Source organism: Mus pahari, chromosome 3 (assembly GCF_900095145.1).
Source record: "Mus pahari chromosome 3, PAHARI_EIJ_v1.1, whole genome shotgun sequence".
Classification (NCBI taxonomy): Eukaryota; Metazoa; Chordata; class Mammalia; order Rodentia; family Muridae; genus Mus; species Mus pahari.
In genome coordinates this window covers 111,114,380-111,136,818 of record NC_034592.1, presented here as the reverse complement: position 1 = coordinate 111,136,818, position 22,439 = coordinate 111,114,380, and the positions used below count along the sequence as shown (strand labels likewise).

Sequence of the window (22,439 nt, the reverse complement as noted above, 5' to 3'; positions counted from 1 at the left end):
GACTAAATGCATTTTGCATTCTGTTATGGCTACAAGCTTGTGGGGGATAGAAGCTGGAATGTGGTAGTTTGAACAGTGTGGTTCTTTAAATGTAATTGGCCACCATAGGCCCATAGGGAGTGGGCACTACTAGGAGGCATGGCCTTGTTGGAGTAAGTGCGGTATTGCTGGAGGAAGTGTATCACTGTTGGGGTGAGCTTTAAGGTCTCCTATGCTCAAGCTATGCCCATTGTGGCTCACAGTCTCTCTCTGCTGCTTTTACATCAAGATGTAGAACTCTCAGCTCCCTGCAGCACCGTGCCTGCCTGCATGCTGCTGTGTTTCCTGCTATGACACTAATGGACTGAACCTCTGAAGCTGTAGGTCAGCCCCAACTAAATGTTTGTTTGCCTTTATTCAGGTCGCTGTGCTCATGGTGTCTCTACAAAGACCCAGACCACGACAAATTGGCAAGGTCACCATCAACTCATGTGTTTGCATGGTTAGCCCATAGGGAGTGACACTATCAGGAGGTGTGGCCTTGTTGGAGTAGGTCTTGCCTTGAAGGAAGTATGTCACTGTGAGAGCAGGCTTTGAGATTTCCTATGCTCAAGCTATACACCCAGTGTGGAAGACAGTATCCTGCTGCTGCCTGTGGACCAAGATGCAGAATTTCCAGCTCCTCTAGCACCGTGTCTGCCCACACACTGCCATGATTCCTGCCATGATAATGGACTAAGCCTCTGAAACTATAAGGCAGCCTCAATTAAGTGGTTTTTTTTTTTTTTAATGAGTTGCATGGTCATGATGTCACAGCAATAAAACCCTAAGACACATCCCCCTCCCCAGCTGAGACTTTTCTGATATTTCTCCCTCTCTCTAATATATCCCCTCAAAAACCCAAACAGGAACAAACCAATAAAAGCAAAGTTGCTTCTCCCTAGAATGCCCTCAGTAATCTTCCTGTGATCCCCCCAAAGCCAATGTCTCTCCCTTGCAGCCTGACACTGCATGTGTCTCCACTAACTGACTGCTTCTGATGCTTCTCCACTGGAGCCTGGCTGATCCCGGAGTGTTTGCCCCACCTCCCAGGGTGAGCTCATTCCTAAAGATAGCAAATGATGTCCCCATGACAACATCTTCCAAATGCAAGCTAACAAATTCAGAGGCCCCAATACCTCCTTCACGAGGCTATCACAATGTAGGCCACTGTTACCCTGCACAAGTCACCCCAGGTGACACCAGGGCAGTGTCAGACCCAGGAGAGCCCCTCCCCGCCAATATCAGAAGCCTCCCAAAGCATCCAACGAGTCATTCCTAAGCTGTTTAGTCTGCTAACCTGCTCAGTCCATGCTTTCCACTGGCACCCTCTACCTCCGGACGGATGCTGGTGTTTTGTGTTGTTTATCTGGAATGTCTGCTTATTAATAGTTGTTACAGAGAAGTAACTTTGACAAGGGAGCATGGGTAGGAGCAGTTAGGATAGAAATGAATGAGAAGAATGAGAGAGGAGAAGGGAGGAACCCACCTCCTATCATGCCAGCAGCTGTCCCCTGACTTTCTTCTATGAGACCAGAAAAAAAAAAAATCAGTGGATGAGCAGAAAGCAAGGTCCACAACTCCTTCCCTCTGGCCTCAGATCCTAACAATCCCAAAGCACCAAAAGGGAGTTTCCATTGGCTTCTGACCTGTCTGATGTTCTATCTGGCTGTAGAGGTGGGAAATGTGACAATAAAGATTAATGACTCTTCTGCTCAGAGATGCCACCAGAGGTTAGCCCTAAGACTGCCACTATTAGTCCCAAGCTTGTTGTCTGGCTGCAAGAGAGGTAGCAGAGACAGGGACTATGAAGACACTGTTCGGAGAAGACATAGCCCACATGGCAGCCTTGACTGGCTATTCTGCACTCAGCATCTTGTTTATGGACCCAGTCGGGCACACTGAAGGCTCCTTCCCTGGTTGCCAGCATCCTGGCATGCTGCCCTGAACACAGCTCACAGGGCTGTAATCCCTGCAGCTGGCCAGCAATTACTGCCTGCCAGACGTTTTTATTGTTCCAGAATATGATCTATATGGACACAATATTCTTCCTGTCTTTCCTCCACTGGGTTACTATTTTTTGTTAAAAATACATGTAAAGGGTATATTTTTCTCTATAAACACAATTCTTATTTCAGCACTCCCTCCAAAGAAAAAGAATCCAAGTCACTTAGCTTTCGTGTGATCTTTAAAAAAAACAAAGAGCCAAGTATGTATGCACGCTGATATCCACGTGAAAATCAATCCAGGGCTCAGAGAGAACTGCGAATGATGCCATTTAAGATTATAGATCTGAAACGCTATTTCTGGGCTCTGGCAACAACTAAGGAATAGAGGAAACATTTATTTTTGGTTGTTGTATTTCATCCCCACTCAATTGTGAACACGGCCGCTTGAAGCAACCTTCGCAGAAAGTGACACGGCTATTAATCACCAAGGCAGCTTCTGCAGGCGCAGCCTCTTGGGGGGTACCGCACTGCCTGCCTTCTCTACTCTCCCTCTGGTCTCTTCTCCCAAAGGAGGCCAGTGACCTACTAAAAAGATAATTGCTTCCCATGTTTCCTGCTCCGAAGCATCATTGCATCAGTCTGCTGTGAATGGCATCCAGTCACCCTGCAAGGAGAAAATCCTGTGTGTCTGAGCCTCTGTCCTTGACCCTGAGATGTCTTGGGGTACAAGCTAAGGGTGCAAGCTGGTTCACAGGCATTTCTGCAGCCAGAAGGGAGAAGAAAAATTTGCCTCCTTCAGTGTTGAGGTGCTTGACCTCTGCAGACAGAAGCTGGGGCCCAGACACACTCCCATGGCCACTGGGATTTGTTAACAATTCAATTTCAGGTTACAGTCAAGGGATCAGGTGAGAGCCCTCAGTGGGACACATACATCCCATTCCCATATGACTTTACAGAGATAGCCCAACCACTCAGAGAGCCCTCGGCCCAACCCTTTCTGTTTCTCCTCTTTTGGGGGAACACTCCTAGATATAGGACTTAGAGTGCAAATATTTTATAGAACAGAGCATGCATGTGTGTATGCATACTTGTATGTGGTGTATGCATGTGTGCAGCACACATGTATAGGTATGCTTGCCCATGTGTATGCATGTAGAGGCCAGAGGCAGGCATCAGGTCCTCTGTTTTCAACTTATGTTTTGAGACAGGGCCTCTCACTTAAGCAGAGCTTGGCGCTATACCCAGGCGGAATAGCCAGCAAGCCCCTGGGCTCTGCCTAATTCTATGCCCCCAGAACTGGAGTTACACATATATACCACCTATATACCACCATGCCTGACTTTTAGGTGGCTTCTGGGAATCTGAACTCAGATCCTTGTGCTTGCATATCAAACACTTTACCCACTGAGCCATCTCTCTGGAATCAAAGCAGAACACTTTAAGCCCACTGTTATAGCACTGTGTTACTCTAAAAGTCCCTACGAGCCCATGTTTCAACATTTGCTCTCCAGCTCGCAGCATCATTTTAAGAGACCGTGGAACCCTTAAGAAAAGAAGCAGGTCACTAAGGGTAGACACACGAAGATTACAGATGGCTCCTGGTTCCAGCACTGTCTCCATCGTGAATGTGAGGGGACTCTACTACACATTCCACAATAAAGACCTTTATGCCTTCCTTACCAAGATGGGTTGGAACCATGAGCCCTATTAATCATCCATGCTTAGTTTTCTTTAGTTGTTTATGTGGAAGATTTTGGACATGACTATACTATACAAGCATTGACTGGACCTAGAAGACTGAGGCCCAACTACAGAAAACTCAGCTTCTCATTATCAGCTAATGTGTGGGCATCAAACGCTCCAGCTCTCTTCAGCTCCAAGCCCTCCCACATTCAACCACATCTGATTCCCTGTAGGGTCATGCCTGGCATCAAAATGGAGACAGTCTTCCCATAACTTCCTTTTTTGTTTAAAACTGAATGCCTAATGGTTTTCTCTTTGGACTCTGAGCAATCTTGTACCAGACATCAAATTTAGCATGTTAGATCCACCATGATTTAGCTGTTATTCTTCAAGTGGGCAATTTTCAATCGGTCTGTACAGCAGATGAAAGAAGTGTGTATGTGCAAGTCTGTGTATGCCATAGGTAAACACTGCTTTCACAGTGGCCTTGGACTACAGAGATAGCTCAATGGATAAAGGGCTTGCTTTGCAAGCACGGGCACCTGAGTTTGGATTTCACCCAATTAAAAGCTGAACAAATATAATCTCTGGGAGTTGATGGGGGGAGATAGGCAGACCCAGGAGTCTAGCCAAAATGACAAGCTCCAGGTACAGTGAGAGATCTTGGTTCAAGTAGTAGCAGCAGTAGTAGTAGTAGTAGCAGCAGTAGTAGTTGGTAGAGGTACCACTACCCAGTGGTAGTAATAGTGTTAGTAATAGCAGTGGTGGTGGTGGTAGTAGTAATAATAACAATGTGAAGAGGGTTAGAGTATGACATCTGGTGATGACCTGTGTCTACACATACACATGCATGGGTGCTGCACACAGACACACACACAAACACACACACACGGTGGGGGGGGAGCATCTTGGCTATAATTAAATATGGATCTGCTCCCAAGAAAGCTTCCAAAAATGCTTTCCTACTCTTATAAACACTCTACAAATAACATTTGTGTCTTCTAAACTTCTTGACAGTGACAGAGGAGGGTTTTGGTCCCCTTTCTGGCTGCAGCTTGCCTGTGAACCGGCTTGCACAATGACCTTACACCCCAACACATCTCAAGGTCAAGGAATGATGCTCATACACCCAGCTCTTCTTCCAATGGGAGATTGATGACAGTAACAAGTTTTAAACATAGGAATATTTGATGAGAAAGAAATGCTGGCACCTTGCTTTGATGTCAGTGTTAGAAAGTCTACACAGCAAACGAGGACAGTGCCCCAGACCTATACACACAGACGCCGGAACCCACCTGGCATTGCTAGTGTGCAGTTCTTTGGAAAAGAACCATTACTACCATTCACCATATCTCCCTTTCTCACAGACCATGCTAGATCAAAAATCTAGGAATGCTTCTACCCAACAGGCAGCACATGGGTATGAAGTTGTGGCCAGAATCTAGTAGTGTCTTTGTTAGGGTTTTCCATTGCTGTGAATAGATACCATGACCAAGACAACTCTTATAAGGATAACATTTAATTGGAGCTGGCTTACAGGTTCAGAGGTTAAGTCCATTATCATCAAGGCAGGAACATGGCAGTATCTAGGCAGGCATGGAGCTGGAGGAACTGAGAATTCTACATCTTATTATGAAGGCAAACAGGAGATGACTAGCTTCCATGAAGCGGGGAGGGTCTCAAAGCCCACCACCACAATGACACACTTCCTCCAACAAGGCAACACCTAATGCCACTCCTTAAGCCATACTTATTCAAACCACCACAAGCAGCAACCCACACCCTGCTTCTCAGGCTGTGAAGAATGCTTTTATCACAATTAACGAGGTAGCAGCAACATGGAATGGGGTAGTCTGCAGAGTCTGGGTGAGATTACAAACAGACCACTTCTTTCTTTGAGCCAGTAGGTGAGCTAATAGGTGGAGAACTCAGGCCTGAGAGAAGACACAGCCAGTGAACCCACATTGCTGCCCCTATATTTCTACTGAATAGGTTCTTTCTGACCAACATCAACGTCTGATGACAAGGACCAGAAGTAGACTCCCTCTGCATAAGAGACTGGCCAAGTCTTCCAGGTTCTTCTTTGAGGGTTCAAGTATTTAAATAAGAGTAGATCTGGTTCAAATAAACTTTTTTCAAACAAACAAACAAACACTAAGAAACATGGCTTCCTTTCTGTTCAATCTGTTCTTGTCCTGTACTGGTGCCTCTTGTTGCCAGTGAGAGGTCATCCTGGGACCTAGCCGTCACATCCTAATTTATACCACTGCAGGAGTAGCAGAAGGACCATGCACACCTGGTTTGCACAGAGATGCAGACACTTCCACCTGTGTGTAGGTTATTTTGTTCAGGCATCTGTGAGCCTCAGTTTCCTCAACTGTAAATAGATTTATGGTCCTCGACCACAGATCATGACCCCTTTGTGGTCACTTATCAGATATTTACATTGCAATCCATAACAGTAGCAAAATTACAGCTATGAAGTAGCAACAAAATAATTTCATGGTTGGGAATCACCATGACAAGAGAAACACTGAAGGGTCTCAGCATTAGGAAGGTCGAGAACTGTATCTGCTTGTATTCTTATGTTAACTCGGGTCTCCAAAACTGCTCACACTAGTGTCCCCAGTAAGACACACAGGGACCCTGCTCCAGTTGGTTTTGATTGGTAAATAAAGATGCCAACAGCTCATGGCTGGGCAGAGAATAGAAGTGGGACTTTTAGGATTCAGGGGCAAGGGGGAGAGAGGAAGAAGGAAGAGATCAGCCATGCTGGGAGAAGCAGAAGGAAAGGAGAGACACAATGCCTGAGAAGGACAGAGAGCATAGCCGCCATGTAGGAACCAGGGGAGAGCGACCCAAGAGAGCTGGCCGACTGGGTCCAGGACAGCAAAGAAGGACTTAGTAAGTAATATAGGTCTAGGGTTTAGTAAGTAATAACTTGGGGAATATCAGAGGGAGGTTGATTGGCCAAGTGGAGGTTAGGAAGTGGTCCAGCCATTGAGCTGTTTTAGGCATATCAAAACATAAAGGTTGTGTGCATGTGTCTTTCATTTGAGAACCCAAAACATTGGGGCAGGTAGTGAGGAACACTTAGGGGTCATCATCATACTCTTAACATTCCAACCAAAGTCTTCAAGATAGTCTGTTAGTCTACTCAGCCCTGATTAAGAAAGTGATTGTAAAATTCCCCCCAAAGTTACTCTTTTCTCTATTTGATCTTACCAAAGATTCTATAAAAAGACCCTTAAGGCAAAGGAGAAAGTCTATTTCCCAACATTAAATTAAAGGTAATGAAATTGTTGAGAAGGCATGCTAAGGGGTACGTGCGTGCATGCGTGCGTGCATGAGTGCGTGCATGCCTGTGTGGACATGTGGTGGAAAACTAATGTTGGCAGCCCCCTTTATATATCGAGGAGCACCACTGATTTCTCCTCCTGAATTCCAGGTTGAAAGAAGGTGGACAAAACACAATGTGGGGGTGGGGGTGGGGGTGGGGGTGGGGTGGGCAAAGCCACAGAGGCAGCGGATTCTTTCTGAGCCAATCAGCTGACCTTAGAAAGGAGCCTGGGTGATATTCAGTTAGTTACTACAGAAGGGAAATTAATTTACTTTTTCAGAACTAGAACCTTAGCATTACTTATAGTGACAAGACTTGGTTAATGTTACGAATCAGGACTAGGCTTCCTTGAGGTTTTTTGTTTGTTTGTTTTTGTTTTTAATGCATCTTAATGAATGAAAAAAAAAAAAAACTACAATGGTGCAAAATGTGGAGCCTTACAGATGAGACTGCCGGGGTGGGCTAACAGCTTCACTGTTACAGTGGTCTGTATGTGAGATCCTGCCTACTGGGGGACACTTCCCCCATCACAGCATCTCAGGGATATACTGCAAGCACCTCAGCCAGTCAAGAGAAGAGTAAAGATTCCCTCTGGGAGTCGGGCCATCTTTCCTCTTTCTTCTCCATTTGAGGTAGGTGCAGATGCATCAGTGAGTATATGCATCGGTATCCTGAGTGACCAGTCACGAACTCTGGTCTCCCTGCGAGGCTGAGCCTAGCCATGGGATAGTGACAAATGCTGAGCCCCATCACTGAGGCTGAGCACTGGGTGATAGACAAGCATGAAGTCCTCTTTACAGCACACATCCATGTCTCAGTGCCGGCCTTAGACTACTCTCGGCAATGTGAATGCCCTGAGACAACTAAAGGAGAGCTGGCATCTCCACTTCCACTCTTAATCCACCTCAGAGGTGAAGGCATCCATAGGCTCTTAAAACACCACAGCTTCTCAATCCATAAATACGAGCCAGCTCTCTATGCAATTAGATTTTTTTCTCATTTCGTCAATTTTTCCAGAACATAGGTCTCACAGATGATTTCCTAAAGTACCCAGTACTTTAGTTTTAATGGAATTATTCGATCATATGACACATAATGACATTTTGGCCAATAACTATCTCTGTTTATGACAGCAATCCCCCAAGGATAATGTTAAAACAGTGATAAAATTCCCCAGTCACACCATTCTCAAAATGTGCCCTTAATTAAGCAATATATGACAAACTAGCATTACAGTTCATCTTTTTAGCCCCAAGGCTCTCACATTTGCTACAACTATGTGGAAGTACAGGAGGGCTTTATGCTCGACTTTTGTGTCTTTGAGCACACTGAACTGGCACCTTAGATCTTGGTGTCTCTGAAGATACTTCAGCATTTTCTGCACAGCCCTGTCATAGGATTATAGCAACAGTTTCATTACTTGCTGTCCAATTTGTATGCTCATGTTATTTTGTTTTCTTTACTACTGCACTGGACACAGCTTCTACCTCCACCTTAAATGGGACCAATACGGTTACAAATCCTTGCCGCACCTGCTCCTAGAGAAAGAGTCTTTCAATAATTATGATGTTGGCTGTACTCCTATCTATCTATCTATCTATCTATCTATCTATCTATCTACCTATCTATTTATTTGAGATGTTCTTTATTAAAGAAGTCATAGTCATCTCTACTCTTACTGGTTTTTTTTATTTATTTTTATTTTATATGTGAGTGTGTGTGTGTGTGTGTGTGTGTGTGTGTGTGTGTGCCTGGTATCTGCAGAAGTCAGAAGAGGGCACTGAATAATAGCCTTGCACTGGAGTGACAGGTGGTTGTGAGTAACTACACAGATGCTGAGAACCAAACCTGGATCCTCAGCAGAAGCAGCGAGGGCCCTCTCCCCGGTCATCTCTGGAGCCTCTATTCATAGACACTGCTTATTTTCTGTTTTGTGGTACTGGGAACTGAATCTTGGGCTTTACGCATTCTTGGTAAGCACTCTACCTCTGGGCTATATGCCCAGCACATTTTAAATTTTGTATTTGAGTCAGGATCTCCTTATGTTACCTGGTAACCAATTGGGAGCCACAAATGATAGCTGAGACTTGAACCCCTTCTGTAGCCTGAGAAAGCCTTGAATTTATGGTCCTCCGGCCTCAGCTTCCCAAGGAGCTAGGATTGCAGGCCTGTGCTGTCAAGCTCAATGCTAACGAGAGTTTTTAATCATTAAGATGCATCCAAATTTTTTTCTTTATGTGACTAATACGATAAGTTGAATTGATTTTTTTTTTAATATTAAGCAAGCTCAGGTCCCTGTAATTAAGCCCACTTGGTCACAATGACTGATTGTCATTCTGCCAAAGTCTAGCACTTAGTTTTTGGGAGATTCTGTGTCTGCGTTCCTGAGTGATAGTACTGAATGATTTCTTTCTATTGTGTTGTCTCTATCTATTTGGAAAACCGAAGTATAATGGTTTCTATGTAAGACCTGAGATGTGTTCCTTCTACTTTTCTTCATCAAGGAGTTGTGTAAAATTGTTGTTAAGTCTTCTTTAAATGCTTAATAGAGCAGTGAGATCATTTAGGCTGGAAATGGTTCATAATTTTTCTTTACTTTTTTTTTTTTTTTGATACAGGATCTCATATAGCATAGGTTGGCCCCAGATGTACCCAAAGCTGGCTTTGAAGTCCTGACTCTTGCCTCTGCCCCCCCCCCAAGCATGGAATCCAGGCATGCACCATCATGTTTGACCTCTCCGGGAGTCTTTAAATTCAACTTCATTACTGCCTATTACTGGCTACAGGGCTATTCCAAGCTTCGTACCCAGTGGGGAAGTTGCAGCATTTGAGGCTCTCAAGGAACTCATTTCACTGGGTAGAAATGGCCCACAGAAGTTTCTGATATCAGCAATGTATGTTTTCTTTCTGTTCAACAGTTTGCTAGAGATTTGTGGATTTTTATTATTTCAAAAAAAAAAAAAAAAACAGCTCTTTGTTCATTAGTATTTTCTATACTTCTGTTTTCTCAGGCCCAGTAATTTATGTTCTTATCATTATTATCCTTCTTTTTAGTATACTCTGTTCTTTTTCTAGGTTCTTAAGACAGGAGCTTAGCATATATATATATATATATATATATATATATATATATATATATATATATATATTTGTATATATATGTATTTGTATATATGTAAATATATTTGTGTATATATGTATATATTTATATATACAATATTTAGATATATGATACACATGCCATGAATTAGTCACATAATGAAGAAAAATAGACACACATATGCACATTTGCTGTCAGTAATTTCCCTCTTAGTACTCTGTAACTATATTGCACAAAATTTGATGTGATATTTTCATATTTTTAAAATTTTGCTTCTGAGTTCCTCTTTTATTACAGTTTATTAAGATATGTGTTGTTTATTTTGCAAATGAAAATTTCCATCTTATCCACTCTTATTTTGAATCTGTGTAGTCGGACTCCTGAGTGCTGGGATGACAGATATCAGCCACTAATGCCCGACAGGACTTCAATTTTTTAAAATGTTGCTATTCCTTCTGTGGCACAGAACAGTGTCTGAAAAGTGTAGGTGGATGTCTGAAACGAGCGTGCCCCCTGTCCTCTGCATCTCTTGAGCAGAGTACTTTTGATTTGGGTTGGCTCTTGCCGGCTGTTGCCACTGCTGGCTTTTCTGCATCTTCCATGGCATCCGGTGCAGTGGGTCTACCAGTGGTCAGAAATGGGTGTTGCTGTTTCCTAACTGAAGCTGTGGGTTGGCCTCACTTTCTTCTCAGTTCTAGCTGTTCTTCACAGGCTCTTGCACTTCATCCACGTATACAGTGCTGCTCTGCTTCCCTCATGCACTGGCACCTCTCAGAATGTCTCTATCTGTGGTGAAAATCTCGTTCTCAGCCAACTTTATGTGAAATTAACATAGCCACTCCTGCTCTCTTTCAATAATCTCTGTGTAAGATACAATGTGTAAAATACAAATAAAATGTCATATTTAAATGAGCAGACAGCATAGAGTTTGATGTGTTTTGGTCCCTGACATGTTCTACTTTTTTTACTGAATTATGCTTTTTGCATTCCTCGTAATAATGAAACTAGGATTAATGTCTGTTTTTTAAAATTATATTTTTAATTTCTGGGGTTTATCTTTATTGCCTTCCTTCAGGTTACATTTTAATATATTATGGTATCCATGAGTACATTACTATTTTAGAGTTACATTATGGTTTTATGCATGCAGTTTATTAATATTCATATAAAACTGACCTATGCTATCCTTTTACCAAGACAAGTGCAGTACAGAACTTGCCTCTCTTACCATCCACCATCCTCTCCTGTGTGCAATGGTCTTAAGTCCATCTGTAAGTTCATTCGAAACCACATGTACCAGTGTCATAACCCTTGTGCCCCAGCTGTCCCATGTAACTTAGAGAAGTCAAGAGGAGAGTGTATCTATATTCTCACTTACACTGTGGTTTCTTCTTTCCTACTCTTCCAGAATTTCTTCTTTTGTTTTTTTCCCTTTTTAAGGGAAGTTTTTCTTTTTTTCCATTTTCATCTCCTTTTAAAAAAGGATTTATTTTTATTTTTATTTGTGTGTGTGTGTGTGTGTGTGTGTGTGTGTCGGGTATGCATATTAGAGCAATGCCCTCAGAGGCTAGAAGATATCAGATCCCTGGCAGCTGGAATTATAAGCAGTTGTCATCCTCCACATGTAGGTGCTGGAAACCAAATTTGAATCCCCTTCAAGAGCTCTTAGCCCCTAATCCATCTCTCAACTACTTTTTCCTTCCTTCCTTCCTTCCTTCCTTCCTTCCTTCCTTCCTTCCTTCCTTCCTTCTGTCATTTTTCTTTATCTCCTTTTAAATTGTTTCACTGTGTAGCCCAGGCTACCCTTGAACTTGTGATGAATCCTCCTGGCTCAGCTTCCCTGACTACTAGGATACAGATGGGTGCAACCATGTCCGGCAGGAAATCTACTCAGCTATCATTTTAGTCTGTGAGTGAAACAAACGTTCAGTTTTATTTCATCTGAGAGGTACTGAGATGTCATCTTGCTGCACCCAGAAGTCTGGTTTAATGGTTCTTTAATGGTTGAGAAATGGCAAGCCACTTCCTGTGACCTTCATCAGCTTCTGATGAGAAATCTGCTGTGATTGTTTCTCTTTGCTGCTTTCAAGAATCTGTCTTTGTTTTCAGTGTTCTGTTTTTTTTCCACGATGTGTGTGCCTATGGGTTTCCCTGGTTCACTCCTTACTGATCTGCTCAACTTTTTGAATCTGTAAGTTATGTCTTTTTGCCGGGATCATTTTTCTTTATCCCAACTACATTTTCACGACGCCCCCCCCCCCCAACCCCTGTTCTCTTCCTCCTTTCTGTCTGGAATTCAAGGACACACATAGCTGCAGTTCCTCAGGCTGCCAAGCTCTGTCCTCTGCCAGTCTGTTCTCTGTGTTCTCTTCCAGATCACTGATGTTTTCCTCTGTCCTCCTCATTGTGGTTTCAAGGACACTCTTGGGACTTATATTGAAAGTGTAAATGACTTTACTGCTTCTTTGTGGACGAATGAGGAGGTCCTATGCTGCATGCCTGTGGATGTCAAAGGACAACTTGTGGGAACTCAGTTTATCTCTTTCCACCATGAGGGTCCTGGGGATCCAACTCTGTCTGTGAGGGTTAGCAGGAAGTGCCTTTACTCACTGAGCTATCTCAGGGCTGGGGAAATAACTCAGTGGGGACAGTGCTTGCTATACAAGAATGGGGACCTGAGTTTGGATCTCCCACACCTGGGTAAAAGCTTCATGCAGTGCATGTGTCTATAGCCCAAGGACTGCTGGTTTCTTTTTCCACGCTGAGATTTTCCTGATTCACAGTGTAATGAGTAATTTTCAACTGGAATACATACATTTTAAGGCTACATTAGAGTCTCTGGTCTTATTAAAATTCTGGATTTTTCTGGCCTGTTGTAGCCTAGAAATGCATCATTACTGGCAAACAGAAGTAGAAAGCCAAACATGTGTGCGGGCCTCCACTGATTCTCCAGTCATGCGTGCGTCGGGTTCTCCCTCCCTTTGGGCAAGGGCAAGAGTTCTAGCCTCTCATATAATCACCAGCAGCCCAGTAGTGGGCAGAGTGTCATCTCTGCTGGTGAGAGTGACAGTTACCAGCAGGTCTCTGATACCCTCATAGCAGGAGATAGGAGGAGCTGCTAGGAATAGCTACAAGTCTAGTTCTCCTACGGGATCCTGATTGCACAAGAGATAGACTCAGCCTGGCGACAGACTTCAGAAACGTCGTCACAGACATAGGAGGCAGAGGCCTTACCCTTTGTTAGCATGGCGTAGGGATGATGTTTTGGCTCTTTGTGTGGTATTAGAATATGCAGAATATTATCTAAAACTTTTCTGTCGTGATAAGTGTCTCTTGATTTTCCCTTTCATTTAAAAAAAAAAAAAAAAAACAAGCTTCAGGGAGTGTGTATGTTTGAATGTATGTTTGAGAGTGTATGTGTAAGTTTGTGTGTATGCATATGACTGTGTGTACCTGTGAGGTGTATGTATGTGTGTGTATGTGCTAATGTGAGAGTGTGTATGAATGTGTGAGTGTGTGTTTGTGTATGTGTGTACACATGCTCATGTGTTTGTCCATTGGTATTTCTGGGCCATCAGCTCTCCCTGTAACTACTCTGAGACACGTATAATAAAGAGAAAAGCAGGAACTCCCCCCCCAGTGTCATCTTCAGATCTTGAGGTCTGACCATTTATTTGCCTTCTTCACTCTTTTTTAGATTACATGTGTAATGTCAAGATTCCACTGCTGTCCTCAGTGGAAAGGCACATTTAGTCTACCTTCCTGAAGGTGTAACTCCTAGCCCAAGGCTCTACCCATGACATAAAGATCAGAATTTTAGGAAGTCTGTTAGAAGTATGGAGACTGGTGGCTCTGGGTCTGTTTGCCTTTCCTGTGACTCGAGAAGGACACATGGAGGAAAAGAGTGTGTGCTGGTGTCACACAGAAGCAGTAAGGCATGCACCCTCTTCTGTGAAAGATGCATCATAGCCTAAACACACACCATTCATTTAATATAACACATCAGTAATAAAACATACAAAGAGATCTGTATGAAACTGGGAACATCTCAGTGTCAGAAAAAGCAAATGTGCTACAATTAAAGGGTGATGAACTCCCCCACATATACTAACATAACCAGTTATGAATACATCATGAGAGTTCTGTATGTGCTCTCTTTTCATCTAAATCATTATTACCTATGAATTCCCTATGTCATTGAATATATTTAAAGCTATACTTTCAGGAAATTTTCAAGGAAAAAAGATACACACACACACACACACACACACACACACACACACACACACACACGGGTCTCCTTTAAGTTTAAATGTTTACATATCTCTAAATTTAAGTACCATTTGTCACTATATATTAGTATCATTTAATAATTATTTACTGAAGCTTTCTATATATTAAAATTGGTATTTTAAAATCTGAACTTTTTTCTTCCCTCTCCCCTCTCCTCCCCTCTCCCTCCCTCCCTCTCTCACTCCTTCCCTCTCTGTCTCTCTGTCTCTCTGTCTCTCTGTCTCTCTGTCTCTCTGTCTCTCTCTCTCTCTCTGTCTCTCTCTCTCTCTGTCTCTCTCTCTCTCTCCTCTCTCTCTCTCTCTCTCTGATACAGGATCTCACTATGAAGCTCTGGCTGTCCTGGAACTCATTGCACAGAACAGACTGGACTCAAACTCACAGAGATTCCCCCCACCTCTGCCTTCTGAGTGCCGCATACCACTACACCCTGTTTAAAATCTGTACTTTTATATAATCAATTTAATATAACATTCTTTGCTTTGGGGTATTTTTTTCTGTCAGGACAACTTACAAGTCTATAAGAATATGGATCAAGTTTTGCTTTTATCTGTGCTATTTTTGTGACTTGGTTATAGATGAACAGAGGTGAGAAATAATAGGTTTATCCCAGTGGGATGCATTTAATCGATCAACCTAGTTGTCCACATAAAATGCCACTGGCTAACCCAAGAAGGATCTATGAAGGTGAATGGACTCTTGTTTCTGATGCTTAAAATAGTTGTCCTCTGGTTCTGACAAGTCCCTGGTCTTCCTTCCGATTGCTTTAGCAGACAAGTCCTTGCTTTAACCTCTTTCCCACTTTAATCACTAATTATGAGCCATGAGCCTCCATCGACACAACTTATTCCCAGAATCCCTTTTCATTTTTGATTCTACAGATGAAATAATAAGCGAAAGCAGCCTTACTGGACTATTGGCAACAGGATGTAAAGCTTCAGGGAATACTTCTCTTTGGGGAATTTCCTTTTTCTTTAACTGACTCTCTGTTGCAATAACCATCCCTCTCAACAAAACCAAATCCTTTAAAACTTGCTGACTACCCAGTTGCTGACCTCAGTGATGTTCAAGGTGTGGGTGTCAGGTGTTGATTGAACATCTCTGTTGTCAAGTCTAGAACACGCCAATGAAAAGGACCCTCTGCTGGACTTGGCCCAAGTACCCACCACTAGCTTTCCACCCTCAAGCACAGGTGGATAGCTCCAGTGTCTGAACATGGAGACATCCACCTGTCATACATCTGAACATGTTCCAGAATTTCACTGAGATGGTTGTCCATTTCTTCCCACATCTCACTACCATACTTTGTCCGACTATCTCTTTTCTGACAGACAGTTCCTTTCTGGGCCATTGTGGTGGTTTGAATATGCTTGGCCCAGGGAGTGGCACTATTAGGAGGTGTGGCCTTGTTGGAGGAACTGTGTCACTGTGGGAGTAGGCTTTGAGATCTTCCTCTTAGTTGCCTGAGGACAGTTTTCCCCTTGGCTTCTTTTGGATCAAGATGTAGAACTCTCAGCTCCTTCTTCAGCACCATGTTTACCTGGATGCTGCCATACTTCCTGCCATGATGATAATGAATTGAACCTCTGTAATGGTAAGCCAGCCCCAATTAAATGTTGTCCTTTATAAGACTTGTCTTGGTCATAGTGTCTCTTTACAACAATAAAACCCTAAGTCAGCCATCCCAGAGGACAACACTGCCTTCTGAGTTGTAAAAAGCCCATTTGATTTCTTTATACTGATGGCATATCCTTGCACATAATTGAAAATTAAAAAGAAAATAACCCAGCTTGTTTTCTTTACAAAAAACATTTCCAAAATTAACAATGTATTATGCCTGTGACAAAACCAATCCATCTGCTTCACACGAATACAGCCTGGAAATAAAATTTTACAAGGTCGCTTGAGTTTATGTGTAAGATCTTAGGGTGCTGGAAATTCTGTAAGTCATGGGATGTCAAAGAACAAAACTCAAGGTGACAGCCTGGGTGGATGCATTTGAAAAAGTTTCTGAAAGGCTAATGGAGGCTGGACCACAGAATCCCTGCCAAGAGCTAGGAAGTCCTTGCTTACCTAAGTCACAGTCTGTACCACGACAGCCATATGCTTCCAGACTTTTCTCAAAAGAAAATATGATTTTCATCTTTGGATGGACTCCACTTTTGCTGGCCTACATGCAATGGTACTAATACCAAAGCATTTACTCTCTAATTGATGAAAATGATCCCTACAACAATACATAAGACCTTTGGGAAATATTTTATGGCAAACATAAGAAACAGCTATTTAATAATATCTAAATTTCAGGGGGGAAAGTGACAGTCCAATGTTGGAGAAATGATATATTCATGTATGCTTTTTCCCCACCAGTGGTTCAATGTGCTGGAAGCTCTACTTGAGGAAGGTGTGGCCCAGTAGGACTCTCTGATAACCCCTGGTCTGTGAAAATGACTTTACACTAGTAGAAGCAAGATACTGGCATCTATTTTCCTCACTTTATCTAAATAGTATAGAAACACTATTAGACAGTGACAAGCAAGAGAACGTGGGATTCTCCTCCTCCAGGTCCTCTCTCGTAGAGCAGAAGCTTCACTTTAGACACAGCAAGTCAAGAGCACCTAGCCCTGAGCATCCCTCCCCAGATCACTTCTAGGGTCAAGGTCTCACACTAGGAAAGAGAGCAGAGGAGACTAGGAGCTATGATCTCACCCTCTCCTTGATTGTAAAGGAGTGTCACTTCAGAGGAAGAAAGCACCCCGGCTGTTACAACAGTGCCAAGCTTGATCCTGAAGAAAGGTAGGCCATATCAGCAGGAGCTTCTGGCTCAGAAGAGGAATTTCAGTTGGTTCAGAGCATGTGAAAGACCATGCAGATGAGTAGTGTTACAGTAAGAAAACCATGTAAGTACAATTAAGCGTTTCTGATAACTTCACAATCCCTTTAGTGGCAAAAAGTAAGAATGCATTGAAACTAAACAGTATGTTGGCTAAAAGCTTTATAGAAAGAATCATGGAAAGATCTAAGGAGATTCTGTGGCCTGAACAGCCTCACAGATTAGCACTATCCTGGCCCTTCCAAAGGACTTCACTAAGCAGGCTGGGACTAGGCTCCAAGGAGTGCTAAAATCCTACAGTAACTAGCGCATGATAATGGAAGCTAACAGCCAGGACACTGCCTACCAATAGAAGCAAGCCACCTAAAAACTTATAAAGAGCTAAGCACCACCTGGTAAAAGGCAGTCACCCTGGGCAATCCAGGAACAGTCACAGGCTCAAGATTGAATCTGCTCTGGCATTACAGGGTACTCCGGGGAGACAGCAGAAGCTATATTAATAAATAAACAAGAGGAAACTCAAGAGAGAAGACGAGAACCCACAGAGTCTGAAGATATTACCCAAAACAAGCAGTTTTCCAAAAAACCTAATTATAAGACATTTACATGTGAGCCACTCAAAGTGGGAACAAAGCAAGTCCCCAATTTGCCTCTAAGGAAGTATGAATGTTGTACTTAGGAAACAAAAATCTAAATCAATTATTACAAGTATATTTTTAAATAACATAATTCACATTAAAAGTTTTAAGTATTGGATAGCAATATTTAATATCAATAAAGGCACAGGATTGTTTTAAAATTGAGATTCTGAGGTTTAAAACAACTGAAATGAAATTTTTTCATGAGATTAGCTCAGTTATGAATTTGAATTGCTGGGAGAAACTATAAAATTTTCAAACACAAATCAATAAATAGGAGACAACATAAAATAAAACCAGAAAAAATAATGGTTAAAGGTATGCAAAGGCTCAATGCAGCGTGAGGCCCATGAGCACATTCCCATGCATGGGCAACAAGGAAGGGATAGGTGACAGGAAATGAAAGACTGTGGGAGGGAGATGCTTAATGAGCATCAGCTCCTGTCGTCAAACCTGATCATTGCCGCACCATCCCCAGGACTGTACAGTGAAAGAAGGGACTTGACTCCTCCCAGTTGGCCTCTGACTCTACATCACCCTAACATGAGCCTCACGGTGCATGTGGGCACAAACATATGCACATGTACACACACACACATGCACACACATACATACTGAATAAATACAATAAAAACTATCTTAAAAGTTTAAAAAAAAAAACCTAGTGCCTAAATATTTACCAGATCTTTTGAAAAACCATCACCGCATTTGAGTGGAAGTGGTGAAAGAACGCCACGGTATGTAAGGGAATACCAATAAATTAACAAGCTGGTTATCATCAGAAGCAATGGAGGCCCAACACAGCTCAGCACAGCTGTTGGGAAGAAGGCACGGATGGAACAACAACGTCACAGCCCACAGGGCTGAATCTCAGAAATTAATATGAAACAGTAGCTTTCACAGATGAACAAAACAGAACGGCTACTCAGAACCACCAGCATAAGAACTATGAACTGGTGCTGGGGATGGCTCAGAGGTTAAGAGCACTGACTACTCTTCCAGAGGTCCTGAGTTCAATTCCCAGCAACCACAGGGCTCACAACCATCTGTAATGAGATCTAATGCCCTCTTCTGGAGTGCCAGAATGACTACAGCGACAGTGTGCTCATATACATAATAAAATAAATCTTAAAAAAAAAAAAAGAACTATGAACTGAAGTTTCTTGAGTTGAAATAGAAGAAGAACACACCCAAGAAGATGTGTCTTGGCCAGTCAGTACACAAGGACAAGATAATGGTATGCTTCTTTTTAAAATATTTTAAATGGATTTTTGTTGTATGTGTTAAGTGTTTTTGTCTGCGGGTATTTTTGTGTACTCTATGCATATGTGTATGTTCATGCCTTGTGCCTGAAGAAGATAGGAGAAGGTGTAAAATCTCCTACAATTGGAATTACAGATAGTTATGAGCTATGTGTCAGTGCTAGGTAGCCAACCTGGGTCCTCAGTAAAGACAACATGTGTCATTATTTTTTGAGTCATCTCTCCAGCCCTGTGCTTCCTCTTTTAACTGATGGAAAAATCAGTCAAATAGTCATATGAAAATAATTATATAATGGATGCTACAACATATATAAATGTAATATATTTCACAATAACTGTGCCAAAAAGATAAACTCAGAAGAAAGCATTTTAGAATAAAGAAATCGACCAAATTGTAATGCTGACCCACAGAACAAATCGGAAAAAACAAACAAACAAAAACAAAAAACAAAAAAAAAACAGAGAAACAAAACAGGTATTCTGAATAGGAAGGGTATTGTACTCCCACCAAAGGCTCAAGAGGCATTGCAGAAGAGGGGGAAAGATTGCAAGAACCAGAGGATCAGGGAGTTTTCTGTGAGACGTTCTGCTAGTAATGCCAGAAGCTACACCCAAGTCTCACCAACTTTTTAAAATTTAATTTAAGTCTCACTTTAATATGAGCTGAACAAGGGCAGCAACATTAGACATGCTAACATGAAGGAGGACGAGGCCTCAACCCAACACAAAGAACCACAGGCAACTACGTAGTGCTGAGAGTGGGAGAAACCAATCAATTAAATCAGTTATCCAATAACTGAATGGCCAGCCCTGAACACATACACACAGTAACATTATACAGGCTGGGAAAGTCGAGCTTGTGTGTTTAGGAATATAAATGAGTTATACATATGTGAATGCAACAATAATTAAAGAAAAAAAGAGGCCATAGACTGGAAAAAGAGCAGGGAGGGCTCTACAGGAGATTTTGGTAGGAGAAAAGAGAAAGGGAAGATAATGTAATTATACTATAATCTTAAAAAATAAAAGTAATAAAAAAGAAGGGTATTGTAACAAATCATATAAATGCAGAAGTTGTGAAAATTATATAAAGCAATAGTATACTGTGTATTATTATGTGTAACTTCTGTAGATGTGGCATATGCAAAATAGTATAACAGAAAAGAGAAATGGTCATGAGGAAATCAGAATATATTATATGAAAAATCTATTCAATCTACCAATAAAAGAAAACATTCCTAAAGGAGAGGTGGGCAAAGAACTTTATAAAAATTAATTAGCTCCTAACACCAGACTTCCTGTGAGTGCTACACCCGGGAAGGGCCAGCTCTTCCACCTGCCAGAGGTAGTGAAGAGTGAGGCAGGGGGTTTGACAAGCTGGCCTCAGGATCAGGAGAGTGGGAGAGCTGGCCCCACCCGGCTGCAGCACTCACAGCAGGACTGGCTTTGGTGACCTGGGTGCAGGTGAGCTGGCTCTGAGGTCATGAGAGTAGGAGAGCTGGCCCTGCCCTTTGTGGGCTGTGGCACTGGGTGGCTAGCTGGAGCAGTGCTGGAGAGCTGGTCGTGGGGGTAAGAATGCAGGAGAACTGGCAGGCTGACCAACTCAGCTGCCACCCAGGCCCAGATCCAGGGCTTTGGTTTGGCCTACCTCAACATCTACCTCATCTATGAACTGCTGGAGTACATGAAGGAGTTAGTCCTATAGCTCCAAAGCTGCAGGATCTCCATGACACAGAGCAACAACAGGTTATCAGAGAGGTATCCTAGTGAGGATCCAGTCCTGACAGGATTGCATAAGCCAGAGGCCTTAAACCAGACAGCGTTCGTTACAATGAATATTTGCAAGTAAAGACATGTGGACAGAAGGGCATACTGTGTGACACCGTGACACACTGCAGCTTTCAAGATAAGCTTTTTTTTTATTTGTTTTGTTTATTTTTTATTTTGTTTTTGTTTGTTTTTATTTTGTGGGAGGAGGGCAGATACAAAGGGATGGGAAGATGAGTGGGATTGGGGTACATTGATTCATAAAGAATCAATAAGAGGCTTTTTTTAATTAATAAAAAGATAGACAGAAAGATGGCTCAGTGGGTTAGCGCACTCGCCTCTAGGCCTGATGATCAGGGTTTCATCTTTGGAACTACGTGGCAGAAGGAAAGAACTCGCTCCTACAAGTTACCCTCTGACCTCCTCGTGTGCCCCTCAGCATGCACACCTGTGCACGTACACACAATAAATAAAATGCAGTTTTACATTATTTAAAGGCATAAATAGTATACTAGAAAATATTTACTTAATACAAAAGAAAGCAAAAAGAACTAGAAGAATAAAGACTACGTGAGCTAAGCCTGGTATGGGAGTATGCACCCTCATCTGCAACCTTAGGAGGGCAGAGGCATGAGGAGCCCCAAGGATTGCTCGCCATCCAGAAGAAAGCAAGGATCGCCATACTGTATTTAAAAGGAAGGTTGGACCACAAGCTTGCTAGGAGAGACACTGTTTCTGTTCAAAGCAACACACTGGCAGCAAAATGGTAGAGACATAGCAAGTAGCAGCCCTGGGGGCTGGAGTGGGTCGGTCCTAGTACCAGACAACACAGAGTTAGAGACGAAATGTCGCTAGAGATAGAAAGCAACACTCATGAAGACCATTCGGGTATTTAGAGCGTTGTCTTTATTTGCCCACGATGCAGTCTTACCTATAGAAAATCTTGAGGAACCCATTGAAAGTCTATTAGAAGAAACAAATACTCAGCAAAGTTACATGCTATGATATCTCCACATGAAACCCATGTACCCAGCAAAGTTACACGCTATGATATCTCCACACAGAAATCCATGTACCCCTAGGTGTGTTCTATGTACAATTTAGAAATCAGGTTAAGAAAATATTTTTATTCATAATGTCCTCAGCTGGAATAAAATACATAAAAATAAATTTAATGGACTAGAAGATGGTAATACACACATGGATATGCAAACATTCGTGTATTCAGTCTCTAGGGGATACATGAGGAATTGTTTGTGAACAGCTGCCCCGAGAGGCCTCTGATAGCAAACCAACACCAGTTTCAGTGAGAGGATAAAAACAAAACTAGTTAGAACAGGAGAAAGTGACCAGCGTTCCTCCCCAAGGGCTTGGCCCTTCCGGGGAGTCATCCTAAGGCAGCAAAGAGAGGGAAATGGAGCCTGGAGCCTCCCTAGGAGAGAAGCGTCTCAGAAAGCCTGCACCCTAATCAATGCAGAGAATTTACAGAAGAGCAGGAGCATGGGGGGGGGGGGGGGGAAGGAGAGGGAGGGGGAGAGGAAGGGAAAGAGAGAGATGGG

At 42.6% G+C, this 22,439-nt stretch overlaps 1 protein-coding gene across 1 annotated transcript in view; it reads right to left on the bottom strand.

The window, feature by feature from the left end:
• Acoxl (acyl-CoA oxidase like) overlaps nt 1-22,439 on the bottom strand; it is a 275,388-nt gene that overhangs the window by 167,997 nt on the left and 84,952 nt on the right. The window lies entirely within an intron of this gene.